The sequence below is a fragment of the Chiloscyllium plagiosum genome, unplaced genomic scaffold (assembly GCF_037043375.1).
Source record: "Chiloscyllium plagiosum isolate Xiang-an unplaced genomic scaffold, Cpla_swu_hap1 HiC_scaffold_51, whole genome shotgun sequence".
NCBI classification, from domain to species: Eukaryota; Metazoa; Chordata; class Chondrichthyes; order Orectolobiformes; family Hemiscylliidae; genus Chiloscyllium; species Chiloscyllium plagiosum.
Genome location: NW_028270189.1, coordinates 39,099,521 through 39,122,010, shown reverse-complemented (window position 1 = coordinate 39,122,010; position 22,490 = coordinate 39,099,521). Strand labels below are relative to the sequence as shown.

Here is a 22,490-nt window from a genome sequence, read left to right as displayed (position 1 = left end):
AGATCAGTACACTCCCGCTTAAAATACCCGAGTTTCTGCAATAACAACATTCTGCCTGTGGAGACTTCCATCTCTGTCCCTGTCGCCAGAACCCTCTATCAAATGCTCCCCCTTGTCCTCTCCCTCTCCCTCTTCCTCTCTGTCCTACATGCTGCCACCCACCGCTCCGGTTGCTCATTATTGGTTCCATTCTTTTCTTAACTACTTCATCAATCGTAGCTACCATCATTTTTGCATTCTGGTTTTGTCTCGCAACGTCTCTCTTTGCAAACACTTTCTGTGCCTCTCTTAATAATTCATCTAATGGTTTTTCACTCCTCCCTTCTATCTTCTGTATCTTTCTCTGTATGTCTGGCCATGCCTTTGTCACAAAATATACTTTCAAAAGACCCTGTGCCACTGGGTCCTCAGGGTTCATTCCAGAATATTTCCGCATTGAGTCTCTTAATCTTTGCAAGAAAGCTGAGGGTGTCTCATCTTTCTCCTCTTCAACTTCAAAGGCTTTAGTCAAATTCTGCGACTTCGGAACTGCCTCTCTTATTCCTTTTAGAATCAGGTCTTTCAATTCCATCATTTCTTCCCTATGCTCCGGGTTTTGATTTTACCACTGTGTGTCTCTGAGGGGAACCTCCGTCTCTCCCTGTCCGGTATCCCCATTCCCAATGGGAAGTTCCCTGTCCCATATTTTAATGGCTGCTCCGGATATAAGTCCCCTTTCTTCCCCAGTAAATAGTACATTCAAAATAGACATTAACTCAGCCCAAGTATACAGACTGGGCCCCAAGAATTGATCAATTTGTTCAGACAGCCCTACCGGATCCTCAACCAGGACCTTCATCTCCTTTTTAAATGTTCTGACCTCCCCACTGGTGAGGGGGGCACTTACAAACCCAATCTCTTTGTCCCCTATTGGTACCTCGCGAAGGGGATAAGTCTTTATATTCTTCCCCTTTTTTGTTTTTGTTTTTCCCTCTTAGGCTTTCGTTTAGTTACTCCAGAGGCCTCCTCTACATCTACTTGATCTTCCCTTCCTTTTGTTGCGGATTGAGGGTCGGGAACAACAACATCCCTCTCCACCGCCCCTTCGTTCTCCTCTTGTGGGTCATCCGTTTCCTGTCCCTGTCTGTCTGTCTCTCCTCTCCCCCATTTTCACCTAATCTGATTTTATGGTACGGGGGTGGGGCGGGAGTGCAAACAGGAAAAACTATCCCAGGGACTGGGGGGGGGGCAGAGGGGGAATCCTTTGGCGTTACTACCATCATTCCCAAACTGCCCTTCCAACAGGATGCATAGTCCGCCTCTTCTTGACTAAAAGTTTATTTTTTATTCACATACAAATCTAAATACTGACATACTCAATCCTCATCCGAATCATACTTTGGCCAGAAGACAGCTGGATGGAGGATTGGTTCTTTGGTCCATACTAAACAACAATATTCAATCATTTTCTTTTTATCTTTTTCCTTTGTACAAGTGTTACTTGTCCATTCCCTCAACATCCTCCCCAACGGACTTTCAGGAGGAAAGTTACCAGGGACTTTTTCTTCCTTTACTCCATGACAGTTCGACTTACTCTGCCTACCCCCCATTTCTCGGGCCTTTCACCAGTCCCTCAGCGATTAAATACCCCTTTTCCCGGCCACCAAGTTAATACTTAAAATTCAGTTTTCTGACGTTGGTCTGTGCACAGAGTTGCCTGGCCCCTTTTTTTCCATATTTTTTATCGACCTTCTTTCACTGTCTGATTCAGATGACTCTTTGTGGGATACGTACCAGCCGCCCAAGGGAGTGGACAAAACCGGGACAAGAAACCGCTCCTCAATTGTGAATGGGAGGCCTCTTCCCAGTGTCCAGGGCCAACCACTCCTCCCGGTGATGGAAGAATATCCCGGACAATCCCCCAATTGTTAGAAACTTCACCCACTCACTTCAATAATTTCATGCGAAACAAGATATGAAGCAATCAGTATGTTTATTATACACTTGCAAGCGTGGTCCCTGAAATAGACTCGCAGAGTTTAGCAAATACATAGGATTCACTACTCCAAACCTGGTGCCCATTACTATTGTTTCTCTCTTGCCTTATCTGGCCTTGTGCATAACAAAGTACAGGTTTTACTTGGCCTTTTCACCACATCCTGGCTGTGGTTAACTGTTAGGTATATCCTCCTTCACTGCGATCTATTTCCCCCACTTGTGACATTTCCTCCCTTACCCCAAACATATTGTACCTTAAAACCTTTCAATTGGGTTTCTTTTTTGTTTTGTTTTTTTTCAGAAACAAATGCTTATAACTGCTGCTTGTACAAGCATATCTGGCTTAACCTACACCCTCACAGCACCTTATCTATTTGTCTGTACGATCTACCATTGTTTGCAGTCACCTTTCATTCTTGTATGCACATTTTAGCTAATATGAAAACAATTATATATTTCCTTCACAAAGGTTTCATTCTTGTTGACTCAGCTCTTGGTTGAAACAATTGTACACTGGTGTGAGTTCATTTACCTTGCATAAGTAATTATGATTGCAGAAGTAACACTACTTCACCTGTAACCCACAGCTGGTAGTGTAGTGAACAAAGAAGAACAAAGAATACAGAAAATGTGCAGCCCAGGAACAGGCCCTTTGGACGGCCAAGCCTCAGCCGGTCCAAATCAACTATCTAAACATGTCGCCCAATTTCTAAGCATCCGTATCCCTCTGCTTCTCACTTACTCATGCATCTGTCCAGGCGCACCTGAAATGAATCTACCATGCCTGCCTCTACTACCTCTGCTGGCAACGCATTCCAGCACCTACCACCCTCTGTGTAAAATACTTTCCATGTCTATCTCCCTTAAACATTTCACCTCTCTCATTGAACGTGTGACCTCTCATTATTGAATTACTCATCTTGGAAAAAAGCTTATCTTTAGCCACCCTGTCTGTACCCTTCATGATATTGTAGACCTCAATCAGGTCCCAGCAATCTCGTTTATTCTAATGAAAGCAGAAGTAACCTACTCAACCTCTCTTCAGAGCTTGCATCTTCCATACCAGGCAACATCTGCGTAAGCCTTCTCCGCATTCTCTCCTAAACGTCCACATAATTTTGATAATTTGGATACCAGAACTGTGCAGAGTATTCTAAACGCGGCCGAATCAAACTCCTGTACAATTTTAGCAGGACTTGCCTGCTCTTATACTCAATGCCCTATCCGGTGAAGGCAAGCATGCCATATGCCTTCTTGACCACTCTATCCACCTGTGCAGTCACCTTCAGGGTACAAAGAACCTGAACTCCCAGATCTCTCTTCTCATCAAGTTTACCCAAGGCTGTTCCGTTTACTGTATACTTGGCTCTGGAATTAGACTTCCCTAAATCATCACTTCACATTTGCTTGAATGGAACACCATTTGCCAATTCTCCGCTCAACCCTTCTGTCTATCTATGTTCCCCTTCATTCTTTGACAGTAATCCTATGATTTCTGGCTTCTCCACCAATCTTTGTGTCATCTGCAAATGTAGTGGCGAGATACTGGGCTAGCAACCCTTGGAGATTGGAACATGGCAGTTGTTCATCCCATGCAGCAAGGAACCATGTTTGGAAGATTTTTCCCAGTGAAGTACCACTGTTTCCTGATGTAGATCAATAAATCAAACTTTTTTATTAGGAGTCATGATTTAGAAGTTTACTGACGATACATAGTTGACTATAATGAATATTGTCAGTGACCGCAGGGATGTATCCATCAGGTGGAAAGGAAAAATGGTGAATGGAATTGAATCCAGACCAATGAGTGGTAGTGAATTTGGGGAGTTGGAACAATAACAGTGAGCATTCTGAATGGTGTATAGGAACAAAGAGATCTTGGAGTGGACATTCACAGATCCCTGAAGATTGTTGGACAGGGAGATCAGTTGTTCGAGAGGTTTTTGGGTATTTTCTATTGTTGACCACAGACTGTGGATGATATTCGATCTTTAGCAACCGCCAGTTTAGGAAACAACGAAAGGAATGAGCACAAGTCTGGTCCATGCAATAATCTACATTTTTAAAAATTGAAAGATGAAAGATAGAGGGCTGAAGTATAAATCTTTGCCCATCAACCTACTTCACCACTCAATGGATTTACCACTGATTCCTCTCCAGGTCATGCTGGTATGTGCCTCAGAGGGTAATTTGCAAATGGTGTAGGTTCAGTGCATCTTCAAACTTGTCCTTATAGTCAGTACAATTTTTGAGCTTTGAAGGTTCTGTCAACAAAGCCTGGATGACTTACTCCAGTGAATCTTCTAGGTGGTGCACTCTGCTGCAATTGTGCCTGAGAAGTTAAGGGAATAAAAGTTCAGGTGTTGAACAATATACAGATTGGTGACTGCATTGTCGTGGAGGGAGCCCAGTTCCTTCAGTGGCATTGAAGCTGCACCCACCTCGGCAAATGGAGAGAGTTCTGTTGAACATCTAAATTGTGAGTTGCGGACGATGTAGGCTTCACGGAGACAAGAGTTGAGCTAATAATCAAACAAAGTCGACCCACGGACAGGTGTTTGTCGTCAACTTATCTTTATGGGCGGTCAGGTTCTATTTCTCCTAAATACTGGCTTCCAGGACGATTACACGGAGGAATTCAGTTACATTGAAGCCATTGAATGTCAATCGAATATGATTAGATTCTCATTTGTCAGAGTTATCTTCGCTGCATTTGGTCCTTCTGTGGGTCAATCCGATTCTAATCGCTTTCTGATTTCAATTCCAATTCCGGTCTGCGCCTGAAATTTCAACCCGTTTCCTCACCGAAATTTCTCCACCTGTCTTAATAATATATAAGGACGCTATAAGGGACAGCGCAGACTTACTAACATGTTGCTAACTCTGTATACAGTAGAACTTCGTGGAATGATTGGTTAGGCTGGGATTATTCTCCTTCAAACAAAGGAGGAGGAGGGGAACTTTATAATCACATAATAACGTTCAATATTCGTGGGATCTTGACAGGGTAGATACGGGCAGGTGGCTTTCCCTATGCTCTGAGGAGAGCACCAGAGGACATAATCTCAGAATTAGATATTGCCCATTTAATTCAGAAATGAGGAGTAATTTCTTTGCTCAGGGGTCAAAGAATCTGTGGCATTTTCCAGTAACCGCTGTTGAGACTGTGTGGTTGGGTATTTTCAAACAGTGCCAGATAGTTAATCAGAAAGATGATGAAACTTTGTCGAACTAAGTGAGCTGAAAGGAATTCAAGATTATCAGATCGACTATGTTAAAAATCACACAACACCAGGTTATAGACCAACAGGTTTAATTGGAAGCACACTAGCTTTCGGAGCATCACTCCTTCATCAGGTATTAGTCAGGTGACTATCAGGTGTTGTGTAATTTTTAACTTTGAACACCCCAGTCCAACACCGGCATCTCCAAAACAGATCAACCATGAGTTCGTTGAATGGTTGAGCAGACTCCTTGGGCTGAATAGCATACTTCCATTTGGTTTAACATTTCGTCTAACGCCTTATTTTATTCATGAGTTCAGAATTATGAGGGGATGTGATGAAGTGACAGAAAAGGTTTATTAAACAGATCAGACAGATCAGGAACAAGGCTCATAAACTCAGGAAGAAGAAATATGCTGTGACCTGGGGGCAACAAATGACACTGGGCTCAGCACAGGTGGCTGTGTACAGAAGCTGCGATTGCTGAAGGAAGTTGCTAGATCTTATACAGTTGGAAAGTCAGTGATCACGCTGGATGATGGATTGTTGTATGATTCACACACTGCAGAAATTTGTGAAACAAAGAATTTTTTTCCATTGGAGAAATTTTCTGCGGTTCCAATTCCGAGTGACTGTTTGAAATAATGATTGATCTTTGTGAGAAGTGTTAGGTTAAAATACTCATGAACAACCCCAATGGATAAACTTGTGCTCCCAATCTCTTGTTTTTTTTCTCTCTTTCTTTCGATGTAAATTCATAGAAAGACAAGATGGAATGTCGGGCGGAAAGAAAAATGCGTTCCTTCTCATTCCACCAATTTCATCTCCAATTGAATAGAATGACTGCTCTCACTCTTCATTTCGACTTTAATGTGGTGTCGATTATTTGTGAGTCTCACGTGCAGTGAAGGGCAAGAACAAGATTCTCTATCCAGTGTATACCAGAGTGTGAGGTGCAAAGAAAAACTGCCAGAGCGGTGTGTAAAGTTAACAACCAGAGTGTGACTCGAACCAGTGAATGTGGAGCACAGCGATATAATAACCCACCACCATCATTTCTCGGTCTCCTCAGCACATTTTGTAGAGGGATGACATGTGACCTCATCAGGTTATATGTTGTGAACGTCATGGATGAGAAAGTTCCAGAGCGGAATCGAATCCACACCATTGTGTTTCTGCTTTCACTTGAATTATAATTAGAGGAAATTCCAATAAATAGCCATGCTGGTCAGAATGAATAGCTGTCAGTGATACATTCTGAGTCATAACTGAGTCAGAATGAAACAGGACAAAATTTACCGTCATATTTACACCTACATTTGACACATAATTTCTTCAGTCACTTTCTCTCTCACGTGAAGAAGCTATGGTGAGGGAAATAAAGGCGACGTTGTCGCTCAATGGCCTTTCTCATATGGCTAAACCTGAATTGGATTAAATCGCAAGACATGCTAATTTGTTCGTTTCATTTTAATGTTCCTGAAACCTCACAATGTTCATTGTAATAATCAGAAGTGAATTAGATATATCTCATTGGAACGATTAATGTTGTATTCAAATTTGCTCTGACTTTATTTCAGCTTAAGGAAAATACTGCTTAGAAAAACAGAGGGTTAAAGTGCAAAATAAAACCCACCAGTTTCGTTGCTCGTTGTTTTGGCAGATTTCACTGAGTATTAAATGGACCAAACATCATGGTGTTTGTTCTCACATCTTTAACGCATGTGATGAAAGCAGGAAGTCGATCTCCAAGCAATTGGTAACTTCCCATTCATTATGTAACATATTCTTCTTCACAATAAATAAAAATCCACTCAGTTCCATTTACAATGCTTTAGGTGGAATATTATGCCAAATCTTTCAAAATGCAGAGTTTTGGACCCGAATCTTATTCAGCTGCACACATTAAAGAAATGTCTTTACATTTAAAGTCAACCAACTGAGACATTGTTTCCCCGTAACTTCCGACCGACTACACGCCAGCCCTACACCTTTACCTAGCCACACGCTGTCTCTCTCCTTGTGAAATTTATTCCTTGTATGTCACCAAATGTCCAAATATTTTGAAAAAAAACAGATTCTCGGAGTGACAGCGATTCTGTTCTCATCATTGCTTTGTCCTTCAAAGGGTTTATCAAAGGTATTGAATGCCTGACATCTAGATGTTTACTTACTTGAAAGAGGGAATTTTCCACCTATTTACTCTGTCCAAACATTTCATCACCTGAAAACCCCCATTAAGTCTTCCTTGGATCAGGGATAACTGTTCTCAATTTTCAAAGAAGACAAGTGAATAAAATCTCATCCTCAGTACACCCCCATCAGCATCTTATCTAATGGCTTTACACCTCAGTAAACACCGTCGTTAACAATTCATAGAATCACTAAATTCTACAGTGCAGAAAGAGCATTTCAGTAAATTTAGCCGGTGTTGACTCTCTGAAGAGCATCTCAACCAAACCTAGCTCCCCTCCCTATTTCCTTATATTTCACCTGAAGAAGGGGAATCCCTCCCTCTTATGATTTCAAATAAACCTGTTGGAGTATAACCTGACGTCCTGTGACTGCTGACCTTATCCCCGCGTTACCCATGGCTAATTCACCTAACTTACTTAATTCACTCCCTGGACACGAGAGGGCAATTTAACTTTGCCAATCAAAATAACCCTCCCTCTGAACAGCAGTGCGAATTACTGAGACAATGTTCCATCATACTGAGCAAATGCTGTATCATGTTTTAATGGTTTTATACCCTGGTAATAGCCTCATCAAAACAAATGAACCCAAATTCACTGTATCGAAACGCCACTCTGTCCTTTACAATTTAATTCGTGCTGCGGGAAATGTTTCTGCACTCATACTTGAATGTGTTTATGTTGTTTCTTCCTCACTTCCTGCTTCTTGTAAACACTTCAATCCGGAACAAGTCTGTCAAGTGCTTTTCATTCCAACACAGTCACAAGGTGAAGTTTGCAGAAGTCACGTGTTTGGCCGTTCACTGACACTCTGCCTCCCTGAGAGTTGCAGTCCTTCCCCACCTTTATTCAGGCAGCACTGTCCTTCGTGTGATATGCCTCATCGAGAATGGAAGGACAGGTATCAATACCCGCACTTGGGAATGGAGCGACAGTTTTAAAACGTTTACATTGTCCCCAGCGGAGAATTGAGCACTGTGACAGGCGGGGACACTAACCATTATACTACCGAGGGCAAAAGTGTCAAAGGAGGCCCTTCAACCAAATGTGGCCACACTTGTCAAAAACAACTGCCTAATGAACTGAATCCATTTCAGAATGCTTACCTCACAGCCTTATATGTCTTGGCATCAAAAGTTCACATCTGAATATTTATTCAGGTTATGAAGCTTTCTGCCGCTCTGAAAAATGTAGACAGTGTATTCCAAATTCCATACACCCACTAGCTGATAAAGCTTTTTCGCACATCTTCTCAAACGTTTCTGTCTTTCTCCTTAAGTCTCTGGCCCCTGCTGATCGATCCCTCCATCAATGGGAAACTCGTTTATTCAACCCTGTCCGTGCCCTAACTCAATCATATCGTGTACACATCTCCTTTGCACTGCAAGAAACACTCCACTCTGTCCTGTCTTTCTTTACAACTGAAACTCTTCAACCCAAACAGTATCCCGGTAAATATCTCCTGCAATTTTCTCAGTATGATCACATCCCTGCTATAATGTGACTTGCAAAACTGCAAACAACACTCTTGCTTGAGCCTACTGAGCATTTGTTTTAAAATTTCTGGATTTGTATGAGGGCGATTCTAGCTAAGCAGCATTTATTACCCATTCCTAATTGCCCAGAGGGCAGTTGAGACTCAACTATATTGCTATGGGTCTGAAGTCACATGCAGCCTAGGCCATGTAAGGATAGCAAATTCCATCCCGCAATGACATCAGTGAAACAGATTTTTTTTCAACAATTGTCAATGGATCTATAGTAGTCATTAGATTCTTCCTTGCAGATATTTTTTTAATCCAAATTTGACAATTATGGCATGATGGGATTCAAGCCCGAGTACCCAGACTATTACCTCGGTCTCTGGATTATCAGTCCTATGAAATTATCACAAGACCAACGCAGAAAGCCATAAAAGCTGATCTTTAACAATAAAATGTATTTTCACCAAAACTGTCCTGGTGTTTTCCATGAGCCTGACACTACAATTGTCTCTGGTCAGTAAAAGCTGCTACATGGGGATTGATTTCACAACCCCGGTATCCAAATGGATCGATTTGTTTGAAGGTCCCGATGGTGGTACTGGGGCACGTTCACCCAACAACAGTGACCGCAGCAGCAGCACAGACAGAACAGTATGAATGTGAAAGAGAGTGATAGATTGAGCATTGCCCCAGAGAAATGGGAGGAGGGACGGAAAGGAGGTTTAATGATCGTGGGAAGGAGAGAAATCTCCGACAACGGGTATGTTTGAATCCTGATCTATGAAACGCAGAGATGTAAGAGAGCGGAATTTGAAGGTAAAACAATTAATATCTTAGCATGTGTCACAAAAAGGACAACGGAGAGAACACTTAGTGCCGTGATTTGGTTTCAAATCGAGGTTGCTGTGGTCACAATGCAAAATACCGACAACCACGATCACAGTAACCACAGAACAGGATGCTTGCAAGCAGCAATAAGTATACTAGCAGAGGAAATGTTCGGAAGAACAGCAAATGTACAGTATCAGTACTCAGCGAACAGTGACAGTCATGTGGGAACTGAGAATGAGCTGAATCTTTCAGTTCGATGTCCTCAGAGGCTGTAGAGATCCCTTGAATGAGAATGTTGAAAACTGAGATTGATCGATTTCGACAAAACATCAAAGACTCGGGAGACAGTACAGGATATTGTTGAAATGTTTGCTTCAATAGCATTTTAGCTTAACATCGGCACAGCCGCCCAGATCCAACTGGAAATGGGGATGGGAATGAGTGCGCAGAGTTACTCACTGGCTCCAGTGATGCAATAGGTGAGCGCCTTGTCCTTCTGTGATGGTACAGAGACGCAAGAAATTCCTCGGTTAAGTGTGCTCCTGCTCAAGGGAATGGTTGTCCCCGTTTATACTACCATAGCGATTTCCGGTGCATCTTTCTAAGACAGCTGAGTGGCACAACTGGAGCGTGTTGAGCCCTTAACTTTGCAGTGGTGGGTTTAACAGATGATTTTGCTATTTGGATCTGTGTTTCCGACACTGGCGGTGGCAGTTACATTTGCTCGCATCTGCTCAGTATCAGTTTCTTCCACACAGTCAAGGCTTCAACCTGGAGAAGGTGGTGTTGGGGTGATATTTTAAACTAGTCATCCTTGGTGACTGGAACACGGAAAAGGTGATGTTTACGTTCGACGAATAAAACCTGAAATGCAAGCCTGACCTCAGGAACAGAGATCATGATTTAAATTTCCTGCAATCTCATTCATTCATGTCCCTTATGCAGTGGATTCAACCATCTTCACCCAGTCCGGCCTACGAGAGACTCCAGGACCAGAAAAAAAACATGAGCTGACCCTTAATTCAGGAATCCCCATCATGTGGGGAAGCAGGCTTGTCGGCCCTTCCAGTTCACAGGGTACATCGGAAGCGCATCCCACCAGACCCCAGGGTATTCCCTACCCCATAAGCCTGCATTTCCCATTGTTGATCCCTGTAACAGGCACACCTTTGGTCAGAGAGAGAAATAAAAACGCAAACACACAGAGAATGTGCAGACTGCCCACAGACAGACACCCGAGGCTGGGATCGCACCCAGGTTTGTGGTGTAGCCAGACAGCAACGAACGAGGGGCGAAAAATAAGTGTTGTCCTGACCAGTGATACTCACACCCTGTGGGTGAATAAGGAAGAATGAAAACACATTAACAACATGGAAAACGGGATTTGTACCTGTGTGGACACAATGTGAAAGGATCGTTCACCCTGTGTAGAAAAAAGGACACTGATACCGCAGAGAAAGCAGGGCAATGTGGGAACTGCTGGAAGGGATTCAATTAACCACAGAAATGGAAACTCATTTAATCAGTAACACTGGGGAGAGGCCGTTCACCAGTCCCGTGTGTGGGAAGGGATGACTGATCAAAACAACCTCCCAGCCTCCAGCAGGATTACATATCCCATCAGGTGTTCGATTATGTTGTCAGTGCTGCTGTTAATCCCAACCAGATATTTGCTCCATAGCGTCAATCATAGAGTCATACAGCATGAAGGCATACAGGCCCGTCAGTGCAACCAATCCATGCTGAACATACTGCCAAACTAATCTACTCCCATCTGCCTCCTCCTGTACCCGTTGAGTGGTTATAATGCCCTTGTAGTTTTATTACTGTGTTGTTAATCCAAAAAACCAGGTAATATTTTGAGGACAAAGAGTTAAGGTCCTGGCATGACATATGGTGGAGTTTGAATTCAATAAGCACCTGGAATTGAAGAATCTCGTGATGACCTAAATCAGTTGTATGGAAAATCCCATCTGATTCACTCATGCCAGTTCGGGAAGCAAATTGTCATATTCAGCTGCTCTTTCCCACAGGAGACTCCAGATGGATAATACCGCGGTTGACTCTAAAATGTCCTCTGGGAAATAACTGATGTACTAGGCATGAATAAATTTATTTTAAAAATCCCACTTTCCCATTCATATTTGGAATCAATTGTCCATTAAATGTTGCAAACACACCCTCATCCATCACTTCCTCAGCAAGTTAATTGCACACGTAAAACACCTTCCTTAAAAAAAGCCTCACATGACTTTTTTTTAAAAAAACTCTGTCTTTTCATCTTAAACATATGCCCTCTCACCTTGAAATCCCCATCCTGAGAAAAGGCAGCTATCGTTAACTCTAACTTGCCTCTCAATAATTCACAAACTTCTGTCAGGTTGCTGTGGTTCTGTTCGCCGAGCTGGAAATTCTTGTTGCAAACGTTTCGTGCCCTGTCTAGGTGACATCCTCAGTGCTTCGGAGCCTCCTGTGAAGCGCTCATGTGGTGTTTCCTCCGGCATTTATAGTGGCCTGTCCCTGCCGCTTCCGGTTGTCAGTTTCAGTTGTCCGCTGTAGTGGCCGGTATATTGGGTCCAGGTCGATGTGTTTGTTGATGGAGTTTGTGGATGAGTGCCATGCTTCTAGGAATTTCCCTGGCTGTTCTTTGTTTGGCTTGCCCTATAATGGTAGTGTTATCCCAGTCGAATTCATGTTGCTTGTCGTCTGCGTGTGTGGCTACTAAGGATAGCTGGTCGTGGCGTTTCGTGGCTCTTTGATGTTCATGGATGCGGATCGTTAGCTGTCTTCCTGTTTGTCCTATATAGTGTTTTGTGCAGTCCTTGCATGGGATTTTGTACACTACATTAGTTTTGCTCATGCTGGGTATCGGGTCCTTCGTTCTGGTGAGTTGTTGTCTGAGGGTGGCTGTTGGTTTGTGTGCTGTTATAAGTCCTAGTGGTCGCAGTAGTCTGGCTGTCAGTTCTGAAATGCTCTTGATGTATGGTAGTGTGGCTCGTCCTTTGGGTTGCGGCATGTCCTCGTTCCGTTGTCTTTCTCTTAGGCATCTGTTGATGAAATTGCGCGGGTATCCTCGTTTTTGGCGAATACCTTGTACATGTGTTCCTCTTCCACTTTTTGCAGTTCTGGTGTGCTGCAGTGTGCCGGACTGACAACCGGAAGCGGCAGGGACAGGCCACTATAAATGCCGGAGGAAACGCCACAGAAGCGCTTCACAGGGGGCTCCCAAGCACTGAGGATGTCACCTAGACAGGGGACGAAATGTCTGCAACAAAAATTTCCAGCTCGGCGAACAGAACCACAACAACAAGCACCCGAGCTACAAATCTTCTCCCAAATTCTGTTGGTCGCCGTTCAAACCCATAACCTAGAGTGAAAACAGTCTCAACTAGGAGACAGTGAGAACTGCAGATGAGAGATCAGAACCCCCAGTGTTGTGCTGGGATGCACAACAGGTCATGCAGCATTTGAGGAGCGGGAGAATCGACATTTCGGGGAAGAGCCTGATGAAGAACACTTGCGCAAAAAAATTATTCTCCTGCTCCTGGGATATTACCTTACCTGTTGTGGTTTTCCAGCACCCTGATCTCGAAGCTGAAAATAGTCTCAGCCTATCCAGCCTTTCATTGTAACTCAAACCTTCCACACACAGCAACATGCGTGCATACTTTTTTGAACCTGCTCCAGCTGAAAAATATAATTCCTACAACTGGGCGACCGGAACTGGACATAATACTGCAGAAGAGGCCTCATCAATGTCCTGCAAAGCTTCAACATAACGTCCCGACTCCAATACACGAAGGACTGAACAATGAAGGGAAGTATGTTAAATGCCTTTCAACCACCTTATCTGTAGGTGATGAAAACTACAAGGAATTATGCACCTTCACCCCGAGCTTCTGGGTTCTCCAACACTACGCAACTTGTTGTTGTACCAAAATGCAATACCTTCCATTTATCCAGATTGAACTCCATGTTACATTTTTCAGTCCAACGACTCATTGGATGAGATCCTTTTGAAACTTAGATAATCTTCCTCACTGTCTACAATTCTGGCGTCGCCTGCAAACCGACAAAGCATGCCTGCAGTGAGTTCCACTGTTTTCTCATATAGATCAATGATTCATATTCACTTGTAGTGGCCGTGATTTAGCAGTGTGCGGATCATACAACAGTTAGTCATGCAATTAACAATGTGGAAGAAAGCCACAGACTGCAGGGAGATATTAAACAATTGGAAATGAAAATGGTGAAGGAAATTCATTCCAGGCAAGTTGGTGATAGTGAAGCAAGTTCAAACTTCAAACCAGCCGCCCACGCTCCAGTTGTGGCACTCAGCTCTCTCAGCAAGCTGCACTGTAGATTGCTATTAACGGGAAAAAAAATTCCCGCCTTTGGCCAGGAGCACTCCCAACCTCGGAATTACTTGCGCCTCTAAACCGTCATAGAAATACCCTGCATTCACCGGTTGTGTCACTGGAGTCCTCGAGTATCTCTGCGACCTCATTCCCATCCCGACTTCCAGTTGGATCTTCGCGACTGCGCCACTCAATTCCTCAGATTCTGGGGCTAGGAATTGGGACTATCAGGCAGCAGTGGTTACTGCCTTGTGTGTGTGTGTCGGGGGGAACCTGGTAAAGTAGCCGATGTTAAACTGCATTACTATTGAAGCATACATTTCAACAACACCTGCACTGTCCCCGGAGTTTTTGATGTTTTCGAGAAATCTATTTATCTCAGCCTACAGCATATAAATAATGGAATCACCACAGCCACTAGGGGAACCGATATTAAACGGTCAGCCCATTCTGAGTTCCCAGGTATCTGCCACTGTTCGCTCATCACTGATATTGTGCATTTGGTGCGCTGCCTAACATTTCCTATGATACTGTACTTATTGCGCACTGCCAGAGTGCGTGTTTGTGGGACGCCGTGATCGTATAGTGGTTAGTACTCTGCGTTGTGGCCGCAGCAACCTCGGTTCGAATCCGAGTCACGGCACTAATTGCTCTATCTGCCCCAGTTTTTGTGAAACACAAAGGAATCAGTTGCTTTAACATGGTAATTTTCTCCAAGGTGATGATCTTTTCCCTTCAAATTCTGCTCGCTCACATTTCTGTGTTTCATATGTCAGAATTCAAATCCACCCATTCTCAGAGATTTCTCTCCCTCCTTCGATCACTAACCGAACTTTCCGTCCCACACCCCCATTTCATTAATTTCGAGATGCCAGTGTTCGACTATGGTGTACAAAGTTAAAAATCACACAACACCAGGTTAGAGTGTAACAGGTTTAACTGGGCACTAGTTTTGGGAGCGCTGCTCTTTCATCATGTGGTTGTGGAGTCATTTCCTATTTCATTAAGGCACTGCAGAATCTAACACTGACTCTCACATTGATACTCTTCACTCCGTGCTGCTGCGTCACTGTTGCTGGGTGAACGTGCCCCAACCCCACCATAGGGACCTGCAGACCAGTTGCTTCTTTTGGTTACCACTGTTGTGAGGCCAATCCTCAGGTAGCAGCTTTTACTGATATGGACTTGCGATTATTGGGAGCCAAGCTCAGGAAAATGACACAGGACAATATCGAGGAAAAGTGACTTCATTGAGAAAGATTAGTTTCACAGGTTTTCTGCAATGGCTGAGCACTATTACCACTGGACTGTTAATTTAGACAATAAGCAAACGAACCAGGGACCCGGGTTTGACTCCAACCATGCCAGGTGTTAGAATTGAGATTCAATAAATATCTGGAATTACGAATCTAATAACACCTACAATCCATGGTCAATTGTTGAAAAAACAAAACCATCGGGTTCACTGACGTCCTTTGAGGAAGGAACCTGCCGTTCTTACCTGGTCGGGCCTCAATGTGTCTCCAGACTCACTGCAATACAGTTGAGTGTCAACTGCCCGCTGTGCAATTAGGGATCGCAATCAATACTACCGAGCCAGCGACGCCCTCATACTGTAACAGAATAGAAAAAAAAAGTTAATTCGGCTCTAGCTAGATTACTGTGTGCAGTTCTGCAATTCACAGTATAGCAATGGTGTGATTGCACTGGGAACGTTGCAGGAGAGATTCAATGGGATATTGTCTGGGCTGAAGAGTTTCAGTTATGAGGAGAGATTGGACAGACTGGGGTTGTTTGTCGCTCAGCAGAGGAGATTGGAGAAGACATGACTGAGATGTACAAAATAATGAGGGATATGGATAAGATAGACTGAAAAAAGCATTTGTTATTGATGGGGGGATCGAACACTGGGGCCAAGAGATTTCGGGAAAAGGCAGAAAGTTTTGAGTAGATGTGCGGAAAGGGTCAGAGAGGTGGAAACCCTTCCAACCTGAAAAAAATTGAGATGTTAATTTGTGATGCCAAAACATATAAACAATGAAAAACTTGATTCAGGTCGTTAAGCAGTTGTGTTGGACAAGTGCAGCCACAACAGGCTGAAGGGCTTCCTTCGATGTTTTTGTCCTCCACAGTATCGTGGTTAGTGTCCCCTCCTGTCACAGGGCTCAATTCTCCGCTGGGGGCATCGTGAAAGTTTTAAACCTGTAGCTCTGTTCCCCAGTGAAGGTTATTAATGCTTGGCCTTCCATTCTCGATTGGATATGTCACAGGAAGGACAGTGCAGTCTGAGTCAGCTGGGGAAGGACTGCAGCTCCTGGGGCAGAGAGCGTCAGTGAAAGTGCAAGCACATAATTCTGCAAACTGCACATTGTGTTTGTGTTGCAATGAAAACCATTATATAGAGTTGTTCCTGACTGATGTGTTTACTTAAAGCAGGAATCTGAGTAAGAAAAAAGAGTAAACTCACTCAGATCCGAGTGCAGAAACATTTCCGGCAGCACTAATGAGGGTGTACAGCGTAGAACCGCGTTTGAATGCATTGAATTCGGGTTGACGGGGGCAGCTTGCTTTCACTAGGCGGAGTTACCAGTGTGTAAAGCCATTACACATGATACAGATAGTGTTCAATGTGATGGCACATTTGCTCAGTGGGTCGCACTGCTGTTAAGTCTATAGGTTAGGTGGATTGGCAATGCTAAATTGCGCTGATGTGTCCAGGGAGTGATTTCAGTAAGTTAAGTGAATTAGCCATGGGGTAACGCAGTGATAAGGTCAGCAGTCACACGATGCCAGGTTTTATTGCAGCAGGTTTATTTAAAATCACAAGCCAAAGGCCTGCGGTGATAGAGAGGGGAGCTAGGTCTGGTTGAGATGCTGTTCAGGGTGTCCCTACAGACTCGATTGGCTGAATTGTACTTTCTGCCTTGTAGAGAATCTGTGATTCTATCAGAGAGGACACTGCCAGCTTTTATTGGGGAGCTAAGGCATTAGAGATGATGCTGACGGCGTTTAGTGGGGATGGCATTTTAGTTATTTGTGTTTTGGAAAACTTGAAACTGAGCCAAGGAAAACCGAATGGAAGTTTTCCAGGGTATGTGAGGTTTGGAGAGAGTAAATAGGTGGTAAATTCACTATTTCAATTTCGTATATTTCTGAACGTCAGGCTTTCAAAACCATTGGGCGGCACGGTGGCCCAGTGGTTAGCACTGCTGCCTCACAGCGCCTGTAGACCCGGGTTCAATTCCCGACTCAAGCGACTGACTGTGTGGAGTTTGCACATTCTCCCCGTGTCTGCGTGGGTTTCCGCCGGGTGCTCCGGTTTCCTCCCACAGTCACAAAGATGTGCGGGTTAGGTAAATTGCCCGTAGTGTTAGGTTAAAGGGGTAAAGTAGGGGTATGGGTGGGTTGCGCTTCGGCGGGTCGGTGTGGACTTGTTGGGCCGAAGGGCCTGTTTCCACACTGTAAGTAATCTAATCTAATCATCGATGTAGGACAAAGAAATGATGGGAGCAGAATTTTTGTCACTCAGAGAATCCGTTTCCAAAATATTTGGAAAGGCACATTTAGAGACACACAAGCAGTGAGTTTTTCCAGGAGAGAGACAACCTGTGGCTGGCCAAAAGTGTAAAAGTGGGATGTGGGGGTGGAAGGTGCGAGGAAACAATGTCTAATTTGGACGACTTCAGATATAAAGAAATATCGCAAACATATGCAGCTGAGATTCAGCAAAAAAAAACCTCAGAGTTTTGAAAGATTTCTATTAATATTTCACATGAAGCATTACAAATGGAACTGAGCAGATTTTGTATATTGTCAAGGAAAGAAATTCCATAATGAATAGGAAGTGACCCGTCTCTTAGAGATCGATTTCGTGCTTTAATCCCATGGTTTAAAGGTGGGACGACAATCGCCATGATGTTGGGTTCATTTGATACCCACTGAAATCTGCAAACGTAACTGAGCACCAAACCTGCATCTTGTTTTGTAATTTAACCTTCTGTTTTCTCATCAGTATTTTCTTTAAGCTGGAATGAATTCGGAGCAAAATTCAATACAACATTAAACATTTCAATCATGTGAATGCACTTCACTTCCGATCATTGCAATGAACAAAGTGAAGTTGCAGCAAAATTAATAAAATGAAACGAACAACACCGCATTTCCGGGAATTTTACCCACTTGAGGTTCATCCATTTGAGAAAGTCCCCATCGATCTAAAACATCACCTTCACTTCTCTCTCCGTATATACTTCTTCAAGTGAGAGAGAAACTGTCTGAAGAAATTATGCGTCAAGACTAAGTGTATGAATGTGACGGGAATTACATGTTTGCTGGTTCATCCTGAGACAGTACCGACTCGGAATAAATCAAGGACAGGGTATTCCTTCCAAGGACGAGGTCAATTCTTTGGATTTTGCTGATATTATTATTCCGCTGAAAGAAGAAACATAATGGTGTGAATTCGATTCTGCTCAGGGAATTTCTTCTCCCCGAGGTGCACCATATGTAATCTTGATGTGGTTATATGTGAGCCCCTTTTCCATGGACTTAAGTGGCCCAGAGTTTAACGCGTCAGGTTGCTCTTTCATTGTGCATGTGTGGATTTGAATCCTACTCTGGCTGTTACTTCTATCAAACGCAGCTGTGGTTTCCCTTTGTACCTCGCATCTTCAGGATACACTGGATGGAGAATCTTACTCTTGTCCTTCATTGCATTGGAGATTTGTGATAAATTGATACCTCATCAAAGTCGAAATAAAGCAATTTGATTCTGTTGTAAGTTGAATTGGGATAATGAAAAGGAGTGCAAACGTTTCTTTCCTCCTTTCGTTCCATCTTGACTTTCTATGAATTTACTTCGAATGAAAGTGAAACAAATAAGGAGAGATTGGGTGCAATAGTTTATCCAGTGGGATTGTGAATTTTAATGTAACATTCCACACAACTTTCTGATCAGTATTTCAAACAGTCAATTGGAATTGGAACCACAGAAAACTTTTCCAATGAAACGAAACTTTCATTCTTTCACAACCTTTTGCTGTGTGAATCATACCGCGATCCATCATCCAGCATGATCACCAAGTTGGCAACAATATTAGATCCACCAATTTTCTTTAGCAAACACAACTTCTGCACATACCCATCTGCGGTGTGCCCAGTGCCCTTTGTTGTCTCCAGGCCACAGCACATTTCTTGTTCATGAGCTTATGAGCCTAGTTCCTAATCTGTCTGATCAGTTTGGAAACATTTTCTATCACTTCATCCCATCCCCTCAGAATTCTAAATTTATCAATAAAGTAAGGAGTTAGAGCAAATGATGTAAGATTGGAAGTAGGCCATTCAGCCCATCGAGTCAACTCCACCATTCAATGAACTCATGGCTGATCTGATAATCCTCAACTCCATTCTCCTGCATTACCTCGACAAAGCTTCATCGTCTTTCTCGTTAAATATCTGTCTGGCACAGTTTGAAAATACACAGCAACTCAGCCTCAACAACAGTTTTGGTAAGGAGTTCCACGGATTCACTGGCCCCTGAGCAAAGAAATTACTCCCCATTTCTGAATTAAATTGGCAATACCTAATTCTGAGTTTATGTCCTCTGGTGCTCCCCTCATACCAGAGTAAACCACCTGCCAGTAACTACCCTGTCAAGTTCCCATGAATATTGAACGTGTATAAATGTTATTACGTGATTATAGAGCTGCACTCAGCGTCCTTTGTTTCAAGGAGAATAATCCCAGCCTAACCAATCATCCCACGAAGCTCCATTTTCTCCTGTGTTGACAACATGTTCATCAATCTCTACTGTCCCCTGCAGCGTCCTTACATATTATTACGGCACGTGGAGACATTTATGCAAAGAAACCATTGAAATTTCAAGCACAGACGGGAATTGAAACTTGAAATCAGACAGCGACTGGAATCAGATTGGTCCACACAAGGACGAAATAGAATAATGATAACTCTGACAAATGAGGATCTAATCATATCCCACTGACATTCAATGGCTTTACTGTAACCAAATTATCCAGTGTAATAGTCCACAGAGCTAGTATTTAGAAAAATAAACAGATAGAAACTGGCTATATAAACAATTGGACAACAAAAACATGTCCTTTGGTAGAGATTTTTTGATTATAAACTCAGCTTGTGTCTCCGTGAATCTTAAATCGTTTGCAAGGCACAAATGAGACGTGAAACATAACTCTCTCCATTTACCTCGATAGGTGTAACTTCAGTAACACTTAAGGAACTGGACACGGTCCACGACAATGCAGTCACTTGATTGTACCCTCGTCAATACCTGCAATATTCATTCTCTTCACCGCTTAGGCACAATTGCAACAGGGTGCACCAACTACAGGATGCACTGGAGTAAGTCATGTGGGCATATTTGACAGAACCTTCAAAGCTCAATAGCTGTACTGACCAAAAGGACAAGATTAGAGGTTGCAACGAAACACCACCATTTTCAAGTTCCCCTCCAAGGCCCACAGCACTCTGATCTGGAAAGGAATCAGTGATAAACTCATTGGTGAAACAGTATTGATGGCCAAAGTTGCATACTTTTGCTTTCCATGTTTTATCTTACAATTAAAAAAAAATTGTTTATGTGGTGACTTGACTTGTGCTCAGTCCTTTAGCTGTTCCCTAAACTGGTAGCTGCTAAAGTTGTCAACAATAGAAAATATCCGAAAACGCTCCCAATCAACTGATTCCCCTCAAGATTAGAGTGGTGTTGGAGAAGCACAGCAGGTCCGGCAGCATCTGATGAGCACGAATAATGAACATTTCAGGCAAAAGCCCTTCATCAGGAATGGGACTGGGAGCATATTGGTTGGAGATATAAATGGGAGTGGGGCGGGGCTGGGGAGAAGGTAGCTACGAGTGCAGTAAGTGGATAGAGGTGGAGGGTGAACATGATATTTCAGGGAAGAAGGTGTAGTGAAAAGGTGGGAATGAAGATGCACAGGTGTGACAGGTCAGGAGGACGGTGATGAGCTGGAAGTTGGGAATTGGGGTAAGGTAGGGGGAGGGGAAATGAGGAAACTGGTGAAGTCCCAATTGATGCCCTGGAGGAGGCCCAAGATCTGCATGTGCTCGGGGGAGTGGGAGGGGGAGTTGAAATGTTTGGCCATGAGGGCACTGGGATTGATTCTTGTGGGTGTCCTGGCGATCTTCTCTGAAGTGCTCTATGAGAAGACATCCGGTCTCCCCAATTTAGAGTAGACCGCATCGGGAGCAACGGACACAAGAAATGACATGTGTGGAAGTGCAGGTGAAACTTTGATGGATGTGTAAGCCTCCATTGGAGCCTTGGACAGAGATGAAAGGGTAGATGTGGGCGCAGGTTTTGCAATTCCTGCGGTGGCAGGAGGGAAGGGTTGGACATTGGAGGGCGTGGACTTGACTAGGTAGTCACAGAGCGAATGGTCTTGGTGGAAAGTGGATAGGGCTGGGGAGGAGAACCTATCCCTGGTGATGGGATCCGTTTTGAGTTGGCGAAACTGTCAGCGGGTGATGTGATTTATGCAGAGGTTGGTGGGATAGAAGATGAGGACCTGGGGGTTCTGTCTTGTTGTGGTTGGAGGTTTGGGGTTCATGGGTGGAGTACGGAACATGGATGAGGTGCGTTGGAGGGCATCTTCAACCACATAGATTGGGAAGTTCCGGTCTTTAAAGAAAGAGGCCATCTGGTATGTTCTGTGGTGGAACTTGTCCTTTGGGAGCAGAGGGTAAAAACAATGATTGCAGATGCTGGAAAGCAGAGTTTAGATTAGAGCGGTGCTGGAAAAGCACAACAGTTCAAGCAGAATCCGAGGAGCAGAAAAATCGAAGTTTCGGGCAAACGCCCTTCATCAGGAATACAGGCAGAGAACCTGAAGGGTGGAGAGATAAATGAGAGTAGGGTGGCGGTGGAGAGAAAGTAGCATAGAGTACAGAACACACCAGATGGTCTCCTTCTTTAGAGACCGCAATTTCCCTTCGCACGTGGTTAAAGATGCCCTCCAATGCATCTTGTCCACATCCTGAACCTCCGCCCTCAGACCCAACCCCTCCAACAATAACAAGGACAGAACCGCCATGGTGCTCACCTTCCACCCTACCAACCTTCGCAGAAAAAAAATCATCCGCCGACATTTCCACCACATCCAAACGGACCCCACCACCAGGGATATATTTCCCTCCCTATCCCATTTCACCTTCTACAAAGACCGTTCCCTCCGTGACTATCTGGTCAGGTCCACGCCCCCCAACAACCCATCCTCCCGTCCTGGCACCTTCCCCTGCCACCGCAATAATTGCAAAATCTGCGTCCACACCTTCTCCCTCGCCTCCATCCATGGCCCCAAAGGAGCCTAACACAGGCATCAAAGTTTTACCTGCACATCCACCAATATAATTTATTGTATCCGT

The 22,490-nt window shown here is 43.8% G+C and overlaps 1 protein-coding gene and 1 non-coding gene across 4 annotated transcripts in view; both read left to right on the top strand.

Annotated features, from left to right (window-relative positions):
• The window catches only part of LOC148135184 (uncharacterized), a 275,374-nt gene that overhangs the window by 61,337 nt on the left and 191,547 nt on the right, over nt 1–22,490 (top strand). The window contains exon 5 of one of the 3 annotated variants that reach the window (XR_015755441.1): nt 5,963–7,474. The exons of the other annotated variants lie outside the window; for them this stretch is intronic. The gene's annotated coding sequence lies outside the window, so the exon portion shown is untranslated. Of the gene's footprint in view, nt 1–5,962; nt 7,475–22,490 lie in introns of those variants that run through there. 3 annotated transcript variants of the gene reach the window in all.
• On the top strand, nt 14,641–14,712 carry trnah-gug (transfer RNA histidin (anticodon GUG)). The gene has a single exon. It is a non-coding gene; the product is annotated as a tRNA-His (tRNA).